We start from the raw sequence: 20,478 nt of genomic DNA on the forward strand, positions 1-20,478 counted from the left end.
GCTGTAACTAAGCTTACTAAATCCTGAGGCAGGAAAAAGCATTCAAATACAAGGAGCTTGCAATAACTTTCCTGGCAAAAAGGTCACACTTCACCTTGTAAAAAGAAAATAAAATTGTCACAGAAGTCCCTAGAAGTACTCCAGAGGTCACTGGGCTAGGGACCGCACACGGCTCCATTAGAAGTTAGTCACTGGATATGTGCAGTCCCTAACTGCCATCCTTACAAGACTTATGTTACCTGCAGTCTTACTATCTTCAACAATACGATCCACATGCATGCAGTAAATAGTGACCTAAAGGAACTGGATGCCAAGGGAGGCTGTCAGAGGAAAAAAATGTTTCACTCAGGAACATGGTGTAAATCATATGGTGTCTGCTCCAGTGAAATGTGCCTGCTTCCTGAAAGGAGGGGGTAAACGATGTGAACAAGCTCTGCTGTGACCAGCATGAAGCCTGATTTACAAAGCCTTTAAAAATTAACACAGAAAGTGAAAGCAGTCAATAGAGTGAATAAGGAATCTGAACAACCACTTTATTCTTAAGGCCAGACATACTGCTGATACAATGTCTTTTATTACATGGTATTATAGCAATACATATTTTTGGCACATCACAAAGAGTTTGCTTTTATTTATATTTCCTACTGAGAACAAAAAATAAATAAAATGCTACCCTATATCCCCCTAGGTTCTCAGAAGTTCTATGTTTATTTCAAGCACTCATCTTTACACTCTACCAGAAGGGCCCTACTCTTCTTCTGAAAGTCCCTTTGAAATACGTCAGATCAACGTTTAAAGCCTAAAGCTTTGAGGAAAAAAAACGAATTGTTTTCAAACATCCTGGGCAACTAGATTGTTTCCAGAAGTTGGTCCTTACCTTTATGAGTAGAACTAGTTCAGTATCAGCCAAACCCATTAGAAAAGCTATCTGGGAAAAAATAGCCTCAAATACTCAGGACATTTTAATAAGTGTTGAACAGCAGAAACAGCAAAAGACCAACAGGGATTCTGACCTAAAAACACTGTGTTCTGAGATGAAGAAAATAAAAAAGTTATGATGGAAACCGTTTAAAAAAAAAAAAAAAGAGCAAAAAGAATCTCTTAATGCACTTGAAGGTGTCAATTCAGTTAACTTGTGCACAGAGCTGTGTGGAATAAAGATGGAGAGAGCAAAGCGACAAAGAAAGCGGTGGAGCCTGGCACTTTGTACATACTGCATCTACGGTGAGATCTCTAACGTGATCAAAGAAGAGTTTCTGATTAATCCATCCACACGTGGCATGCTGGATGCTCACAAATCAGTTGAGTGTGAATCAGCTTCTCTTCCAGTGAGTCCAGGCAAGAGGAACCTGAGATAACAGCTGACTGAAATCCATATTTTCCTCCTCTGAACACGTGGGACAACGTTTGAGGGAAAAATGTCACTTTTATTTAATGGTTTAAATGATGTCTTTATTTTATTCGTTAAATTGGCAGTCCTCTTATAGCTCCTGTTAGGAAAGGCAAGACTTTTTAGTTTTGCAGAAATGTGGCAGTGAAACATGAAATGGCTTCACAGGAAGCCTCTATCAGTCTATCTGATGCCTGCACCATCCTCTCTCTTAGTCTGAAATACCCCAGGCTGAACAGGTCCGACAAAACTCCACACAGAACTGTTCCCTGTCGCCAAAGTACCTTAAGGTGTATGGAGACAAGCTGTTCCTACTGAGCTACAACATGGAGCAGGTGTCGCAGTGTGGGAGTTGGACAAAAGCACAAACTACCGCACTGCATACTGTTGATGGATGAGATTTTTCACAACACAGAGTGCCTTGTCCATGCTCAACAGCTGGTACCTTTACAGGACCACTGTTTCTTGCAAGTGCTGGGTTCCTCTTTGAAAATTAGGCTGCTCTCTGACACACCCTCAGTGGTACTTTTCAGAGAGGGTTGCTGATAACGTTCATTATTTCCTGATAAACTTACTGCTATTGCTCAAACACTTTTTATTTTTTAATTTTTGAAATCTGACAAATACAGCTTACATGAAACTCCTAGATGTGCTGTGACCCACTGGAAAACAGGATCAGCTAGCTGGCAGGAATCCATGCCCACAGACTTCCTAAATTGAAGGCTGTACAGGAAAGACTTTGTCTTTGACCACAACACAATATTGCTTCCGTTTGTTCTTGTTTTCTGTTTTCATTGCATGCTACTCAGCTCTCCCTTTGTGGAAATCAGGAGGAAAGATAAAGAGATGCCATCACTTGTATATGTTACTCCCAGAGATCTCTGCCTAGACTGAGGAAGCCTCAACTTGGTGCAACTCTGACTGTATTTACTACTGCATTTTGTAGTTCATACAACACCAGTGCAGACAAAGCAGAAGACAGCACTCCTAGGTTGCATAAGCTGCTCAGGAACTGACTCACTGTGTCACTGTGGCAAACACCATAAGCTTCAGGTGTCTCAATTCACACTTGCAAAAATAAGTGGCTTCATACTTCCTGCTTCCTACTTTACTGGAAGAGAGTGACATTTAATGACTGCAAAATGCTCTGACGGCCTAAGATGTAATGTTACTTAGGCATGAAATTCCCCAGCTGCAATACACACATGTGATGAAGCATGACAACGTGCTCCAGAAAAAAAATGCATTTTGAAGCCTAGCACAGGGTGTGTTGTAGGACTAGCAGAATAATTATAGCAGCCACGGCTGGCATTTATTGTAAAATTTAAAAAGCTGTTAACAGGTCATTAATAATCTGTGACTACCTGCTTTAATAGTACTCTTCAGTCAACAGGCATGAGAGTAAGGGGGTGGAGGAAATGGGTCACACCTTCTCCCAAGTCACCATGGAAGGCCGATACCTTTCTTCTTCATCGCTTTGTAATCTGCCTGTTTACTTCCTTCTGGTGGCTCTTCTGACTGGATCTTCTCTAACTGCTGCTTCACACAGCTTTCCAGTCAAGGATGGTAAGAACCTTGGTGAAGGGAAGCCAGCAAGTGTCTGCACTGATAGCCTGCTCTTGGTGTCCCAACCTGGGAAATGCCCCTGATGGGGCCCTGACCCCTGCCCTGGGACGACTACTTTCATCCCTGATAGCTCGCCAGCATGCTCTCCTCCTTTTCAAGATTATTTTGCTTGCAAGGCGTCTCTGCATTTACACCACATAGCAATTTGTTCTGTCTTGTCTCGCCCCTCGCCTTCTGTGCTTAGGCAAATGGTTGAAGAAGAGAAAAGTAACTTGTTTCCTTGCTTCTTCCAACAAGCACATGCTCTGCAGAGCAGACAGATGCCTTAAAATCACATTAATTCATCTTTTGGGTTCAGCTGTAGCATATATAAAGCATTTGCTGGCTCTGGTCTAATGCTTTTTGACATTGTCAGACCCTCTCCGGTGAACTTCTGCCTTGAAACCAACTTGACAGCAAGTATTGTTCCACATTTATTAATACCCAACACGTCATCTTCAAAGTGATTTGTTTCAAAGCCAAGCATCAGCTGTGTTCAGCTCTGGCTTGAAAAAAAATATTCAGACAACAGCACAGACCTCCTGCTACTACCAAGTAAATAGATAAATAAGTAAGCAAACATATGCCTTTACCATTCTGCTGCTACATCTTTTTACTATTTCCATCTCTATTTTGTAATTTATTTATATTTTTAAATCGGGGTTTCAAATTTTCAAATACTTCCCCGTAATCTCCCCTTTCTGGCTCCTTAAGGAAAGTGTTGTTTCGGTTTTTTGTTTTGTTTTGTTTTATTTGTTTGGTTTTTTTTCAGTTTGCTGCTTTCTCTCTCTTTTGGATGCAAACTTAAATTCCAGAAACTTGAATTTACATAAAAGATAATTGATTTCAGAAATTGTTTTTCTTTTCCTTTTTATTTTTGTTTTTATTCTTATTTCGGAATCTAAACATTTTGTTTCTGTAGCCATTATAATTTTCCATTATTCTTAAAATGTCCAGCTTACTGGATTATGTTTACTTAGTCAAGAAACTGATGATGCCCGTGACAGGACCAGAGTGTTTGGTTAGCAGCAGGGAAGAAAAAAAAATCAATAACTGCAAGCATTTGGCAGCTTTGTGTGCAGGAAAACATTTGTGTTCTCTGATTTAAATCAATGACCTTATTTTCTATGCTGTTCTAACAGGAAATTATAAATTCTGTGAACATTATTTGCATAGTGCCTTCCTGCAATACACTTGCATATTCTTGGGCAGAGTAATATGTTAACCCCAACAGTGCTTCTCTGAGGTCTCTGTCAGCAAAACTCAGACCCAGGTGGGAGTGTTCAAGCTGCAAGACTTCGTATTATTCCAAGTGGAGGCAGAACAGGGCATGATGCACAATGACCTCCTTCTTAGATTTTTTCAACTGCACCATAAAAAAGTGAAGGCATTATTATTTCATCATAGTACTGTCTACTGCAGAGTATGAAAGCATGTAACCTGTCAGAACATTGTATTTTCAATATGATGGAGAGAAACCTGCCACTTCACATTAAAGCTGCAATTACACCTTTGTTTCTTGTTTATCATTATTGCCCTAAGGTGCCAGGCATGGTTAGAAAGCACTGCACCTTTGCTCGAGTGCTAACCTCTACTTAGCATTACAGACTTCATGCTTCTGAAAGCTTTAACATCCTCTATCCTGTCCTTTTGCTAAATGCACTTAAGGAAGAAAAAGAAACTGCCCACTTGTGCTATTGCCCACCACTACACCAAGTCCACATTATCTATTTCTTAGCATATCAGAGAGCCAACCTTCAAAGACGAGCTAGTTTTCAGAGTTTTCTGTTCCTAGTTGAGGGGAGAAGGTGTCTCACATTCTCGTGACAGACAGAGCTCAAAGCAGAATCCAAGAATGGCTGAGATTGGCAGGGATCTCTGGGTCCATCTGCTCCAAGCCCTGTTCCAGCAGAGACATCCACAGCTGGGTGCCCAGGCCCATGTCCAGGAAGGAGGAGCTCATCACCCACACTGCACAGAAGTGCTGCCTGGTGTTCAGAGGGAACCTCCTGTGTTCTGGTTTGTGACCACCAACTCTTGTCTCGGCACTTGGCACCACTGAAAACAGCCTGGCTCCATCTTTTTCACACCCTCCCTTCAGGTACGTATATAGATTGATAGGTTAGCCAGTGAGGTTGGGGATTCCCCCTCCCTGGAAGCATTCAAGGCCAGGCTGGATGGGGCTCTGAGCACCCTGGTCTAGAGGGAAGTGACCCTGTTTATAGCAGGGGAGTTGGACCCAGATGATCTTAATGGTTCCTTCAAACCATTCTAGGATTCTAATTGTTCTCCTGAGCCTTCTTCCCTCCAGGCTGAACAGACCCAGAAAGTAGAATGCTAAAAGCAAGGATGAATTTTGTAGCTATTGTTCAGCTGACTTACTTCTATGGAGTGAGTCAAAATCAAATGGACGTTTCTTTCCCTGTTGGTTTTCCTCCCTTCCCCACACACATATCCTAAAATGCCATTCTGTCACCTTTCCCTGTTGAACACCACATACCTGGAATCTTTCCATATCACAAGAAATGCTTTAATCTGGAGAGTAATGCAAATAGAATAGCTCACTTCAGAAATATGAACTGGTATGGTTAGTTTTATGCCTTGGACTGGTTTGCAAGTGATTTATGATTACATCCAAATAAAACATAATCAGAAACTGTGGAGTGATAGTGGTGCATGTACAAAGAACAGTGGATAGTCTTCCCTTGAGAAGAACATCCAGAGGAGCTCCTGTTATACATGGGAAAGTATAGCTCATAATCCAGGTCTTTTGAGGTTGTGAAAGGTGTGTTATGTGACTAACTCATTTCACAAATATAGGACAGGCAATTTTCATAAGGGAATAAATTATTTTCCCAGGTAATTTGTTTTTAATGTCAACCTCTTAAGGCCACGTGTTTTCTACTATGCAGAAAAATGGTAAAGAAGAAAAAATGCTGATAGACCTAAAAATTTAGTTTCAAAACTGAAGCTTGTGGATTGCTGTTTTTTTTAATATATATAAAATATATGGCCATCGAAGTTTTATTCTCAGAAGTCAACCATGTGATTCATGTGGTCTGTTTATATATTTATGTGGTCTGTTATACTTTATATATATGTTTATATATATATATACATATATATAAAATTATTTCTGGGAAAACAGAACAAAACAGAATAAAAAATACAAACCTGGACTACACCTTATACCACAGGAAAAGATGATTTAATGCTGCAGTATTCAGGGTACTTAGACGGAAATTTAGCTCAAAAAATCTACACCAAATTTAGGGCACAGGTTTACCATTCTGCTCTGGTTTTGCATTGCTTTTAAATATACTGCTGTATTTGTATGGAATTGAATGAGATAGCAAGATGCACTCTTTTCTTGAGTTTTACACAGCACAATGACTTTGCTGACTTTGTGAAACAGCCTGATGCATTTTTTAACACTTATAACATTAGTAACAAGGATCCACACTCCATTTCTCCACTATACATCCAATCATTTTAAATGAGGTATAGCTATCTGAGAAGATAGGATGGGACTGCTTATTCTGTGGATACACAAACAATAAGAGAGCAAAATTGGCTGATAGTTATACAGACCTAAAGCTTACCAGATCCATTCCTCTGCCCAAGGCTGGCACAGAAAAGGAGAAAAAAAATCATCTTTTTGTGTTCTCTACATTGTGATACATTCTCGAGTGTCTTATTTATTCTTCATTTGAGTTGAGCACTCCTTTCTAAAAGACATTCTCCTCCACCCAGCAGCTAGGCAAGCAATTGGTGCTATATTCTGGCTTGGAAGTTCCTATAAGCATAGGATTTTCCCCTGGGGATGTTTTGTCTGGGTCTTTTTATGATGCAAAGGTCTTACTGAAAGAAAGAACTGGCATTACAAGGTCTGGGTACCTTGTTGAGAGATGAATACTATTTGCCATATATAATACCCAGTCCTAGTGGGGAAAGCAAGAAGAAAACAACCAATCATTTCTAACATCTGCAGCAAGCTGTGCTCCAGACTGCCTTTCTTCCTCAAATCAGCTTGTTAACTACAATTCAGTTATGTGCAATTCGTGATTTACAGGACTGAGAGTCTAAGGCAGTTTACTGGTGAAAGTAACAACTTGCTCATTAAACATTAATAGCAATGTTTTAATTAGTCCCAGGGTTCTGGTAGAAAGCTAAGCCCTTCCTTCAACAACCAGCAGTTACAGATGCAGTAAGTGTTAATAACCTAATAGGAAGCAAACTAGGCAGGCGTACATTCCATCACCCAGAAAATAGCTCTCATGTAGCTTTTTGATGGACTCATCCTGCCCTAAACAAAACAAAACAAACAAAAAACAATGTTGTTTTTGAATATGAAGAGTTGGGTTGTTTGCAGCTGGTAACACAGCATTCCCACAGTTTACACTTTTTCTCAGCTGTGATGGTTAATGTGCTTTCTGTTACAAAGTTTGAACCTGAAAATGTCACCTGGCTTACCAACAAAGAGGGGAAGAAATTCAGATCAGAGCAGCAACTATTGTCAGACTTTTAGCACTCTGTACTCAGAACTTAAAAGAAGTTGAAACATTAGAAAATCATGCGAGATTTTTAACAGCTTTGTTTCTGGTATGGGCTTTTCAAGCCACAAATGGAGTTCCATAAAAAGAAGCAGTAGATTATACAGGAGTGGGAAAGGGCTATGTATGTAAGTGTGACACCAGAAAGGATTTGGTGGGAACAGCAAAGGAAAAAAGTTTTACCAAATCTTGGCCTAAAGGCCAACTGGAACAACCAGCTGATTTTCATCAGCTTGATTTCAATGGAAGCAGTCACTTTCACTGCCCCTCCTCCCCTAAGACTACAGCCACCAGGATTTCAGTTGGGGGAAGCTTTCTCTTACAGGAAGTCTAGTAAATTCCAAGGAAAGCTACAGATGAAGTTTTTGAAACATTCCCACATCTCCAGGGACTGAGAATTTTCACTTTGATATCTAGTATCTCTTTCTGATCCTTTTCTTTCCTTGTCAAAACAAGAGACTCACTGTTCATTGCAATAACTGATCAACATAGATGTTTCTGTACTTTCTAGCTTAGGAAGTAAACTGAAGTTGCTAAAAGAAACTTTTTGTCATCTCCAAGAAGCAAGACAGTTTTGGGTTGTGGGCAGGGTTTTTCTAGTGATCCACTGGTGGTTTTCTGGACTCAGCACTGCTGGAACAAAGGGAGTTCTTGAAATACAACCCAACATCAGTGCAATGTTGGAGTGCTCTAAGAAGACCTCATTTACTGTACTTTTAGTGCAACAGAGAGAGATCCGGCAATATAAGTGTTGGCTGTACAGCATTGTGTTCTACAGATTTTTCCCCTGGTTTTATCTAAAATAATTGTATGATAGGCTATAACTAATTATTTAAAGCTCGGTTGTGCTTTGGATGCAGATATCTGAGGCCTAACTTGCCATACTCAGATAGAAGCTCAATGCCTTAAAGCTAAATTTTCAGGCAGCTGAGGAAGCAGAGTGTTTTTTGACCTGTGCAACGCTCTGCGTAACAACTACTTCTTGGTGCCACTCCTACAGCCCCAATCCAGCTAAAAACCTATCATGGTGATTCTTATTCAGACCCCACCTAGAAGAAAAGGGAAAATGCAAGTAACTGGGTATTTAACAAAGGAACAGGAAGAATATTTAGTCAGTTCCTAAGGATCTAGCATCCATTTGCCTTCTTACCTTAAGGCGAGATCTAGTACTGTCAGACCAACTGCCTGTGTTTTCCTTATAATCAATTTACAGTACAACAAGGTGTTTTGAGATGAAATTAGTCTCCTCAAACCCATGAGGGATCTCCTGCAGCTTTATCCAGCCTCATTCACAAAAAAGTATGAAAGTTATCACACGTGCATGATACCACAACTACTCTATAGGTTGTTTGAACAGTGATAGCAGTACTTGTGAAAAGCAGGTAATACACCAAGGATTTAAGTTCTACAATCATAGTGTTCATAATAGACAGTTCTCCTGTGTAACTCTTCTTCTGTGGGAACAAAGAACAATCCATCTTATCTCATGTACCACGACCTCTTGTTTGGCAGTTCATCCAATTTTTTCAAGTAGCCTGAAAGATACATTAATTCTTCTAGTGACACTTCACATTTACCAGTCTCCAATGCATGCAGGATGTTTGCTCTGTACATGTAGCAGGAGGAACACAGTAGAGCTACCATTTTTAAAGATAAAACATTTCATGCTGTAGTCAAGATCTTTAGTAAGCTCTGTGAGAAGTGGAACAAGAAAGCTAGGAGTCTTCCAGATTTGGGCTCCTCAGATTCCTTAGAGCCAACTGAGAGCACGTTTCCCTGAAGGCTCTCCTTTATGGAGCAGATCAAGACTATCTTCATTATCCAGCCACCTGCTCTCATAAAATTCTTAATTCCTTCAATCACTTGGCGACTCTGTGCCTCTCTGTCAGATCTGGTTATAATAAGAAAGAAAGCTCCCAAATGATATATATGTACACATACACAACGCACATACCAAGAACAGTCTTTCAAGTCTCACTTCTTTAAGAAACCAGCCTTAAGCAGAGAATCAGTTTAGTTGAACTTAACTGTGAGCTTTTAGCAGAGTTGTATTCTATGGCATCTCAACAGCACCTTCTTGAGTAATCCCTGTATGCACAATTTAATGTTACACTGTCACCACAGATTGCTCCAACAGAAGTGGGACTTCCATCCATTGGACATTAGTCTTTATTAACAGGACACTATTGCATTGAGCTTCAATGACATCTTTTGAAAACAAGTTTTATATCTACTGTATTTCTTTTGTACAGAAAAAAAGTCTGATCAGCTGTATTCCCAGCTGTATGTTTTGTTCCTCCTCGCCTGCTGGAAGTCACAGCTGCTTAGAAAAACAGTGAGTTATGTCAACTACTTGTATTTTCCACAGTGCATATTACATCACCTTCCCTGAGAAACATGTCTGAGCAGATCCTTTTTCTTGCCTTAGTCTTTCATAATGTCCTTCACGTTTCTCTTTCAATATTTGTTGTTCCTTTCCGTGGAAGCACAGTTGCTGACATTTTAAGGAAAGGTTACACAGCAAAAAGGTCACTACTGGAGAGTTTTTGTGCCTCATCCCATGCTCCTAGAGAGAAAACTACAAGGCACCTTTGGAGAAAAGTCCTTTAGAAAAACCTACAGCCTTTGTTGCTGGTTTCAGAACAAGAAAAGGAATTTGGAGCATAAATTACATTAGCCATTTTAATTCTAATAAGTAAAGACGTAAGGAGGAAAAAGAGTAAAAGAAAAAGCAAAACAAGGACAGTAAATTCAACAGACTCTGGAGCAAGTAAAAAGGCAGATGCCTAAATTGTGCCCTCATACCCAGTCTTTAGGCAAGTGTGCCCCTGGCCAAATTGTTCTGTCTCTTTGCTTTCTTCTTCACAAGTTCAGTCCTTATGAAATGGCCTTGTAAGTCAACAGGCATTTGTCCTAAATGTCCTCTGGAGAGTATGTACCAGAGCCAACTGAAGCTGCTGGGAGTCTGCGTGATTCCAGTTTACAGGCAATTTAAGAATGAAGTACATTAAGTTTGGCGATAAGATTTGGAATAATCTGCAAATGCAGCCTACAAAAAAAATACCCATATATAGACACTTCCAATCTTAGGTGTATATGCTTGGAAGGCCTTAATATACAAGTTCAGACAGCATGTGAGCTGGCTGTTTCTGTTTGTTTATGCGGGTTCTCTTACAGGCCCTCATTCCAGCAGGGCAGTGTGAGCAATCGACTGATGTGGGCTGTTACGGTGAATCAGCTGAGAAGCTTGTTGAGGATGCTTATTTGGTCTAAAGCTAAATGGCTGAATGTAGAGTTGGGAGATATCATCTACTGAAAAGTGGCTCCACTATTCTAAACACAGTGGTTCCACATGATTTCCTTCAGTAGTTCCAGTCTTTCTGTATAAAGAAGAGAAGGAAAACTACTTCACAGCCTAGGAAGAGAAACTCAAATAAGTGCTACTACCAATGGTTCTTGGCCTATCTGAGAGCCCACTGAGGTCAAACAAAATCTTTTCATTAACTGCAGTGGAGTCTCTATTACACACCATTAGCATGATCTGCTTAGGATTAAGCGTTGCTTTTAGTCCTGAAGCATTTTCCATGCCAGGGGACTCAATAACGATTCAGCTCAGCAAAATGCTAAACAATCTGTGTCATGTTTAACAAAAAGGGTAACTGAAGCACCCTGCATCCCGCAGAAGTGTTCCCTGGGTTTCTGTTTGTTAAGGGATCTGTGAAAAACAGATGAAAAAAGCAAGCTATTTTGTGCAGGCTTAAATTTGGCACAAATAGGCCTACAACTTTCCTGGAAGACTTCTAAGTGAAGGGGAGGGGGAGTCGTAAATTAAAAAAAAAAAAAGAAAAAAAAAAGATTAAAAAGCACTGCACTACAACAGTAAAGCCTAATTCATAATTTCTAATCTATAAACTCTCTCTAGGGTCACTGAACAGAGTAGATAGCTAAAGCAATGGATAAGAAAATAGCCAATCCTGGGATATCCAGTTGATGGTATATAAGGAATGCTAAAAGAATAGGAAATTATTAAAGCGGAGGGCAATATTTCATTTATTATTCATCTGGGATTTCTGTTTAGGAAGTCACTAATGCACACTCATAATGAATACTTAGAAGAGAGTGCAGGCAGAAACATGTTTGTTACCCAAAGGAGTATGACTAGTGCTGAATGTTTCTCTTACTAATCTTAGAGCCCAAACTTCACTGCAGAATGGGAGGTTCCATTTTCACCCTTAATTGCAGAATCAGACATGTGGAGCTCTTCCAGGAGCAATTTGGGTTTTCATTTATTTTGTCCAAAAAGAACATCAAAGAATATTAAAGCCCTGAGCACCAGCTCTGAACTTGGTTTGCTGAACTGCCAGTAGAGCGTTGGGTTGGGAACTTCCTTCTTTTTTCTGGGATGTAGAGAAAAAAAAGGAAAAGAAGGAAAAAAAAAAAAAGAGGGGGGGGGGGGGGAAGGCAAATCAGCCCAAAGTATTCTGCTCCTGTTCCAATTGATTTGTTTCAAGAAATTGTACAGAATTTAATCACTGACTTCTGCTGGACCAGGAAAGGCTTCAGTGTGAACATAAAGCAGTCACAGGAGAACAGGTGGAGATCAGATTGGAAGGGAGCATATCAGAACTAGTTGATGCAATAAGAGGTCCCTGGCATGTCCTGATCCCATGGTCACACAGTGATATTCCCCCCCCAGCCTTGTCCTTTTTTACTGAAACCACCTGTGGGTTCGTGTGAGTACTTCGATGGGAATCTTAGACGAATAGGCAGCTGCCTCATGCCAACTGATTGGGAAATGTTAGGCATGAGGTGTGTCTACCAAAAGATCTAAATCAGGATCACAATGCCCAACTCAGATGCCTGAAGTAAGTAGGCACTGTCAATCCAGGCCACCCGTTCCCTTTTTTTAAATGCCAAAATTTCAAGTTTTCCTATTTGTTTTCAGCTGAAACAGATTTATGTTGTAAAAAGACGTAAAGTTACTTAATTTCTAAAGTGCTAAAAATTCCACAAGGACTGCTTTGGTAATGCCACTGAGGAGCATATGTCACATCCAAAAGCCTCACTGAATGAAGGGTTGCTATCACAGGTTATACCAACTGGATTAGTAAGAGGCTGGAAGTTGAAATGGTGGATTTGGGAAAAACAAAATGACATGAAATAGAAAAGGAATTTCTGAGCATACTGAGCATACAGGCCCAAACTTTTTATTCTCCCTCTCCTCCCTTGTCCCCTTGTTCTTTTGTAAAAAGCCAAAGCAGCACCGATCACGTTACTGCCTACTGATCCTTTCTTGACTCCTCCCTCTTCGTATGAGCTCATACTTCCCAGCAAGCCCCTGGGGTGATGAGTCAGTGGCACAAAGAACTGACAGACTGAATGTGGTATTTATTTTCTTCTGCTTTTTTTTTTTTTTTTTAAGTGTGGCATTAATCACATCCACAAGCATAGGGGGAGCAGTAATCAAACATATTGCAGCTGGCAGCTCTGAGGATAATGTCTGCAAAGTCTACAGCTTCCAGTAAAAGCCATACACATTTTCATACTCCTTTTTTGCTACAAGGGATTGCTGGATGTTTACTTAGCGACGCACTGTGTTGAAAGTTGAAACATTCATCTTTGAACATTAATTATCAAGGCATGATTGCTTCAAAAATCCACAGCCTGAGGCCAGGGCCTAGGAAGTGGAAAATGTAATTTCGGAAAGAGATGAGAACAAATGCTGAGTGTTTTAATTGCAGGTTGGTACAAATGACTAACAGCAGTATTTGTTGTTCTTAACATTAAATTCAAAACTTAACAGAGAGTTGCCTTGCTTTTGGGGCTTTTGGAGAGGTGGTGGAAGTACATTTCTAAACATTCAGTAAAAGTCTTTAACTACACAGAAAAGAGAGAGAAAAAATCGTTTAGATGCATGCAAATGTAGGCAACAGTTGCAGTAACTGCTGGACAGCTACTGTGCTCATTTTGAGTTTCATTTTGGGATGAAGACTGCAGTAATTCTTAGCATCTATCTCAGACTTCTTCAATTCCACTGAAATCTATCCAGAACTACAAACAGATCAAGCTTGTTTCATAATAGGTAGCAGCAGCAGGAGATTAAGTGCTGCTATTACTCAACATTGCCATATCCGGTGCCTCAACCTGAAGCTGACAGAACCATTGCAACAGCAATGGTTATCCATTTTGATTACCAACCTTTCTGAGCTTGCTGCTGGCAGACTGTGTAGAGAGTGAGCACCTCTGCAGAGCACCAGAGGCACTGCTTTTCCCACAAGGGTAGAGAACTCATTCTATCCACCATTGGCCATGACTGGAGGCATACGATCAAGAGGAGATGTAAATCATGGTCTGGTAGGCTTGGTTCCTGTGTGCCCATAGGACAGGACCTGTGATGATCCTAAAGTTGTAGTTACTGAACCTTGGGGCTGCAGAGACTTCTGATGGTGACACACAGTTTTTCTAATGCTGATGTTTACCAGGAACCTCCAGTTCTGTTTCTAGGAGTGCTCAGAAGCCCTTCTGACTTCACAGCACTAAACAACTTGGTGCCTGCCTTTTTAGGATTGAGAAACAGCATGTGACTTGGTTACCAGCAAGGCTCGATCCACCAGGTATATCAAAAACATGCCTAACCCAGAGAAGCAGAGAGGTGGTGGTGCTGATAGTGCTGGTGTCCCATCTTCTCTCCCCACTTGTTTTTAACTAACAGTCCTGTATTAGAAGCTGCTTCCCCAGAATCTGGGAGATCTGGTTTCAACACCCCATGAATCTTGCTTGTTCAATCTGTATGTTCCTGTTAAATGAGAAATAGCGGACCATGGTCATTCTCAGCAGATCTGTTCTGCTGTACCAGCCCATATGCTGGGGGGCTGATGACCACATCGTTATGTTTGGCCCTACTGAACAGACTGGCTGCAGCCGTGCTGTGAAGAGCTCAGCTCAGATCTCCTCTTCCAACCCTGCGGCTAACACTTGCTATTTCCTGTGCACAGGCTTGGTGGTATTTTTCAGTTCAAAGGATGTAGAATAATAATGGGTATAAGCAGGAGGCCAGCAGAATAGTGCCAGGTTAAAACCATGCCAGAATAAAATTGTTGTGTGCTCTAGAAAAAGGATGGAGACAGGACACAAATAATGCTACAGCCTAATCTGGGATTATGTTGAAGCACAATTCTGGTTGTATGGAAACATGTTTGGTGCCTTCCACATCTATTCAGTCTGTTTGGAGCAAACCCTGGAGTGAACTACACAGCTCACTACACTTGGCTTTCCCCTGGGAGAAACCGACTGATTTGTTCCAGAAGAGAGCTCAAACACTAATTACCATGAGCAGCATGAGTGGCTAGGAAACCTGTCCCTGGAGCAAAAAAGAAGTTTGCCAAGCTGCTGGTATGGTCACACCATTTTAAAGCAATAACTACTTTGATGGGGCCCACAAAGTTCAGGAGGGGTACCTCTGTTGAACTCGCTGCACTAAGGCATCAAAACTAAGCACAGTGATGTATAGCAGCTATCGGTTGGTGCGGTCAAATAAAAACCATCACCATTCATTTTCTCACTGTTTCTCACACCTTCAAATAACACAAGTGGGTGCATGCGGCATTTGTAGAGTGGTGCCTGCAAGTGTAACATGGCCTGTCAGTGTGCAGGACGTCGGGACTTGCAGTCTGACATCCTCCCTTCTTTTGCCAGCAATTTAGTGACCAATTTTAGTTCTGTTATAGCAAAGGTACATTCAGGAAACTGAGAGGAGTCTCCTATGCCTCTGCTGTTGTCGTTCTTGAATGTTACTTCTTTCTACAGAAAAACAGCTGCCACTATGTTTTCTTGACTCTAAAACAACTGTCAAGGGCAACAGATATTAATTCAATTTTAATTAAGTGAATACTGTGGGGTTAATCACAGTTATTTAGAGGCAGCGTATGGGATTTGGGGGGCTTTCCTTCTGGTGTTTCTGCACAAAGTGTTGCCTCTTCCTCTCAGCTCTAATTAGCTGGCTTTTTTTTTCAATAGTCAGCCTCCAACTGATTGGTCACTAGCTCCCATTTTGTTCCTCGTCAGCAGTTCTCCAGCACAGTTGCTACAGAAGTGAAGAACACTTGCAGTCTGCCTTGCAGGGAGTCGGTGATAAAGAATCTATCAGAAGTGGTTTAAACCCAAAACAGGACCCTCTTCTGCCCTAAAAAAGAAAAGCTTGAGAGGCCCAGCCCAACCTCTGCCATTGTCTAGAAAAGAGATTACAAAAGGAACAAAGGATATATGACTAGAAACAAGAGGGAACAGCAATATCTGAGGTTGCATAACTCTCCATAGACAGCTCTCTTGTCCAATTGCATGTTCTGCCTTCTTGCATATGTATAACACCAAGTGTTATCAACAGGAGACAAGCACGTGGGAAAGGCAGACTGTTCCAGCACTAAGTCAGCTGCACAAGCCTGAACAATTTCTCCTCTAATCTTTACTTTCAACATATATTTTTTCCTTCGTGGCAAAACCTTTTTAAAATATAAAAGATTACTTGTTTTGAGAACCAGTTACTTTTAGCCACTCAGTGCACATCTATACAGAGCAAGGGTCCTTTTAGCACTTTGTTAAATTGCAGGCATACTGCAAACACACTGCCCTGCTATCAGAAGTTCATTCCTGCCTACTTTTCAGCACCACTGCATGTAAATCAATAGCACCTAAGAACCAACACAGAAGAGAGCTTTGAGAGTTACTTTATATGTTTGCTTGTTGTTTTTTTTTCTATCAAAAAGAGAAAGAAAAAAAAAAAAGATCAACACAATCAGCAGACAGCCTGTTGCTTTCAGTCAAGTGCATCTCCTGCTTCCTGCCAATGCTCATGAGGGAGTGGCTGCCAAAGAGGGAGTAGAGGGCAGCAGCTGGGGGCTGAAGGTTGGCAGAGGAGCATCAGCCAACTCCCTCAGTCAGGTAGCAGCTGCGTGGGATGCTGCCTGTCTTCTCCTGCCCTTGGCAGCAGCTGGTGCAATGTGGCAGGCGTGGGAGTCTGTATTTGGCTCCTGCTGAGATGAAATGGGGTGAAGAAAAGAGGAAAAAGGAGGGCTTTTGTAACCAAGAGCAATAATGCTAGGAAAGGAAAATGGGAACAGACCAAGCAACACAGAGAGTAGAATATCCCAAAAAAACCAGCACAGATCTATGTGGTTTCTCAAGATGGAAAACCATTGCATAAATTAAGAAAGCTATCTTCCGTCTCAATAAATGAAATGTAAAAGCTAGACTCTCTCTTGCAGAAAAGTCTAACTTGTCTGGCTCTTCAAATGTACTTGAAAATGTTACCCACTTCCCTTTGCAGTGAAATGATTTCACCTCCCAGGGGCATGAAGCTGAGAGCTCCTCAGCACCAAGCTGTTACGAGGCCACCCCTGCAGGCACCACTGCTGACATCTTCAGGTTTCAGGGCCAAAATCCTTCAAGAATTCCCTCCAAAGGAGAAGATAAAGTGATGTCTCTTCTTTTACTATTTAGTAGGTATTTCCTGAGAAATGCATGCCAGGTGGCTTTTTGCTTTCCCAGTGTGTGAAATAACTCAACCATCAGCACCCACAAATACATCACAAAGTAATTTTTACTAGCACATCTGCACTAGCACCTGCTGAAAGACATCCTCTTAAAAAAAAAAAAAAAGAGGGGAAAAAAAAGGGAACAGTTCCTCATACAGTTCCTCATTCACCTTGTTAAGATGCTATCACATCTATGACTATCACACACCTCCTCACCAGCTAACTATAGGGGCAAAGCACAGGAACTACACAAAATAAGCACAGGTTTCTTCACAGGCTTAGAGGGAAGGTTTGGGCCCTGGCTTACCCTGTCCTGAGCTAAGAAAGCAGTATCCAGCTGGGAAAAAGTGCCTGGACCAAGGAGATGTGGACAGGCTCGGGCCATCGGTGCCACCTGCTGGATACATGTGCAATAATTTTAGACAGGAAGGTATCTAATTCGACTACTCCTGTCCCTCTTTTTGTATTTGTGCCTGTCCCCCCTCCCATTTAAATCCCTATTTATACAAGACATACCTGGGATTCTGGGGAGCAGTGCGTCAGCAGCAAGGTCGGACTGTGTGCAGGATGGGCAGACTGCTGCCATCTGACCCTGCCTCTATGGGAAAGAATGTCTGACCAATGAAGCAAAATACTCCCTGCTCTTTGCATTTCCTTTTCTCTGAACATGTGTGTAAAACAGCATGAGAAAAGTAAAGAGAAGTTGCAACGTTCAGCTTAAAGGGGTGTCCGTGGGGTTGAGGAGAGCAGGAGCACAAAAGGGGCCCTCACTAACAGCAGTGGAACCATCCCAGGCACTCACAAGTATCCTTTCCAGTAAGTACCAGCCTGCAGAGAGGAGTCTGACCCATCTTTCTGCCAGATTAGATTTAACAGCCACGTACGAATGCACACATCTTGCAGTCTTGCCATGTGTCAACAGCCGTTGCACACTCAAAGAAAATTGTTCCCTTCAAAATCCAAACCACAAACTATTGAGTGTGGTTATACCACAGGCATTCCTGTGAGCAAGGCTAAGGTTAGGGAGGCCATCTCAATTCTGAAAGAATCCAAAATTACATCTCGCGAGCAGCAGCTGCTGCTCTAACCATGCCCTACAGCTGCAGAGAGGGAACTGATGACTGTTTTCTCAGTGGCAAATTTGGAGAAGATGTCTCCAAGGCATGGTTTAAAACCACAGTTAGGAGGAGCAGATCAGGTGAGAGTTCTGACATTGAGAAGTCTGAATTGGAAGAAAGCAAGGAATCAAAAGGAAGATATATGGGGATGATATGGAAGGCAGGAAGCAATGGAAAGTTATGCTGCGGTGAAGCTCCTTGCTGAAGACTCATCCTTTTGCCCTGAACTGAAACAGAGTCTAAGGAACATGGATTAGGTGGAGCTTGAAGCTGGCAAATGTTTGCAGCAGCCACAAATGTGCAGCATCTAAAGCAAAGGATCTCAACCCAGTGGCAGCTTTTTTTTAGGGATTATTATAATGTGGGGTTGTGGCATTATGGGCAAAGTGTCTGACAAAGCGAGCAGGTAATGAAATATGGCCTTAATGATGTGCTGTATGGAAGCTGTTGCTCCTCTATACTGCAAATGGTACTTGTTTCCATTTCAGAGATTAAGGCACAGCAGTGATGTGGAGCCAGGGTTATGGTCCCAAAAGGGTACAGCACTGGTGGAGCAACATATTTATTTCAGCAGCTGGAGGAAACAGGAGCAACTTGAAATATTTTTTAATTCCATTTATTATGAATATGTCAAAGCCTTCCTTTAATATGCACATCATGTAATGATAAATACCAACTGTGCAGTGATTAAAGACACACTGTAGCTCTGAAATCTCTGTGTTAAGATAATGTAAGTTGATTTCAGCTGGCGACCAGCTAGGCTGCCAGTTCTTAGAGTGGGACTCCGGTTCTGTTCCTCCATGTCAGCTTAGTTGCTGAGCAGCTAGCCCAAATTTAAGTACTATTATGCTTTTTTTACAAAGTAGCTTCACCAGATTTATTTTAATGTAGATTTATTGAAAATAGCAACAGGCTACTTTGCAGACCTGTGTCCCCTGAGCAACTGATGAACACAGCAGTTCACTCTCATCAAAATCTAATTCCTAAATCCTAAGCCAGGGCTTAGCTCCCACACCTTTCTCAGAAGAAAACTGATAGCTCCTACCTGGTGTCAACTTCAGCAGGATCTGGCACTCCGAGCCCTAAAGAAAGGGATTAACAGACCAGTGCTCTGCTCTCTGGCACTGGTTCTTAGTACTTGACAATACAGGAGATGTTAAAAGGGGATGTCAGTGGCATCTGTTTGCTCTCTTATGCTACAACACTAGCGTATCTACACATAAACATTTTATAAGTTCATTTCTGTATCGATTTTAAAAGCATCTTTAGCATGCAACCAGCTGTTTAATGTATTTTGACCCCAAAACGGGGCATTTGCATTAGTATTCCCACTAGAACATTTGTTCTTTCATGTCCATGCATTAAGGCCCTGTTTAAAATCTGTCCATGTCCCTAATCTCCCTGGGGAGCTTTTCCTGAATATTCAATGCCAGTCCACAGTCTGTGACAAAAAGAGGAGGGAACAGAGACAGAAAGCAGTGTTTATGCATAAAGTTTAACAGCCTTTTCACAAAAAAAAACCATATACACACAGAAAAGTACTACAGAGCCTGGTATGACCGCTGCAAAGATCTGACAGCATGTGCAGTTTTTCAAGTTAACTAGTTTACAATAAGGGCATGGGGTGTCTGAGCTCCAGATGCACACATTCGGGCAGCCAGTCATAAATAAAGTAGAAGAGTATGCTCTGACTCCAATATGGGTATTATAGAAATGTGCTGAAAGCCCAGCAGCTGGGTTTTGCTGTCTCATCTTTTACCTGTGTAACAAAGTAAATGCATGCAGCTGCTTACTGGCTCCTTCAGTTCAAAACCTGTGTGTTTGCTCCCATTTGCTCCTGTGAAGATTTGTCTAATTTAAGCAGTGAGAAAATCCTGCCTCCAAGGGAAGGTGATGGCAACACTCCCACTGGCTCCAACAGGCTCTGGATGTTGCTCAAAGTAAATGTGACTGTCCAAACCTCGACTAACAGTACAATAAATACTATAATCAAATTTGTATTCTTTCATCTCCAGATCTGCCACTGATGCTGCCTCTGGCGCTGTTGTTGCTCTGCAGTTCTCATGGAAGAGGAAATCAGCAGCATAGTGGCTACCATTCACTCTGCAGCCTTTCACCATGCACACAAATAGCTCTCTTCTGTGAAGGGGCAAGAAATCCTCATCTGAATTTGGAATAAACATCAAGGTATTCCATCAACACCACCTTTGTTTTGCCCAATCTGTGTGCTGTTCTAATAAACTTCTTAAGAAGCAGAAAACTGGAATCTTGAATTTAAAAGA

The 20,478-nt window shown here is 41.4% G+C and overlaps 1 long non-coding RNA gene across 1 annotated transcript in view; it reads right to left on the reverse strand.

Moving 5' to 3' along the window:
* LOC125696499 (uncharacterized) overlaps positions 1-17,673 on the reverse strand; it is a 33,365-nt gene extending 15,692 nt beyond the window's left edge. Inside the window, exon 1 of the long non-coding RNA XR_007378362.1 lies at positions 17,595-17,673. This is a non-coding gene — a long non-coding RNA (uncharacterized LOC125696499). The remainder of the gene's footprint in view (positions 1-17,594) is intronic.
* Positions 17,674-20,478: the final 2,805 nt, after the last annotated feature.

The sequence above is a fragment of the Lagopus muta genome, chromosome 7 (genome assembly GCF_023343835.1).
Source record: "Lagopus muta isolate bLagMut1 chromosome 7, bLagMut1 primary, whole genome shotgun sequence".
Taxonomy (NCBI): Eukaryota; Metazoa; Chordata; class Aves; order Galliformes; family Phasianidae; genus Lagopus; species Lagopus muta.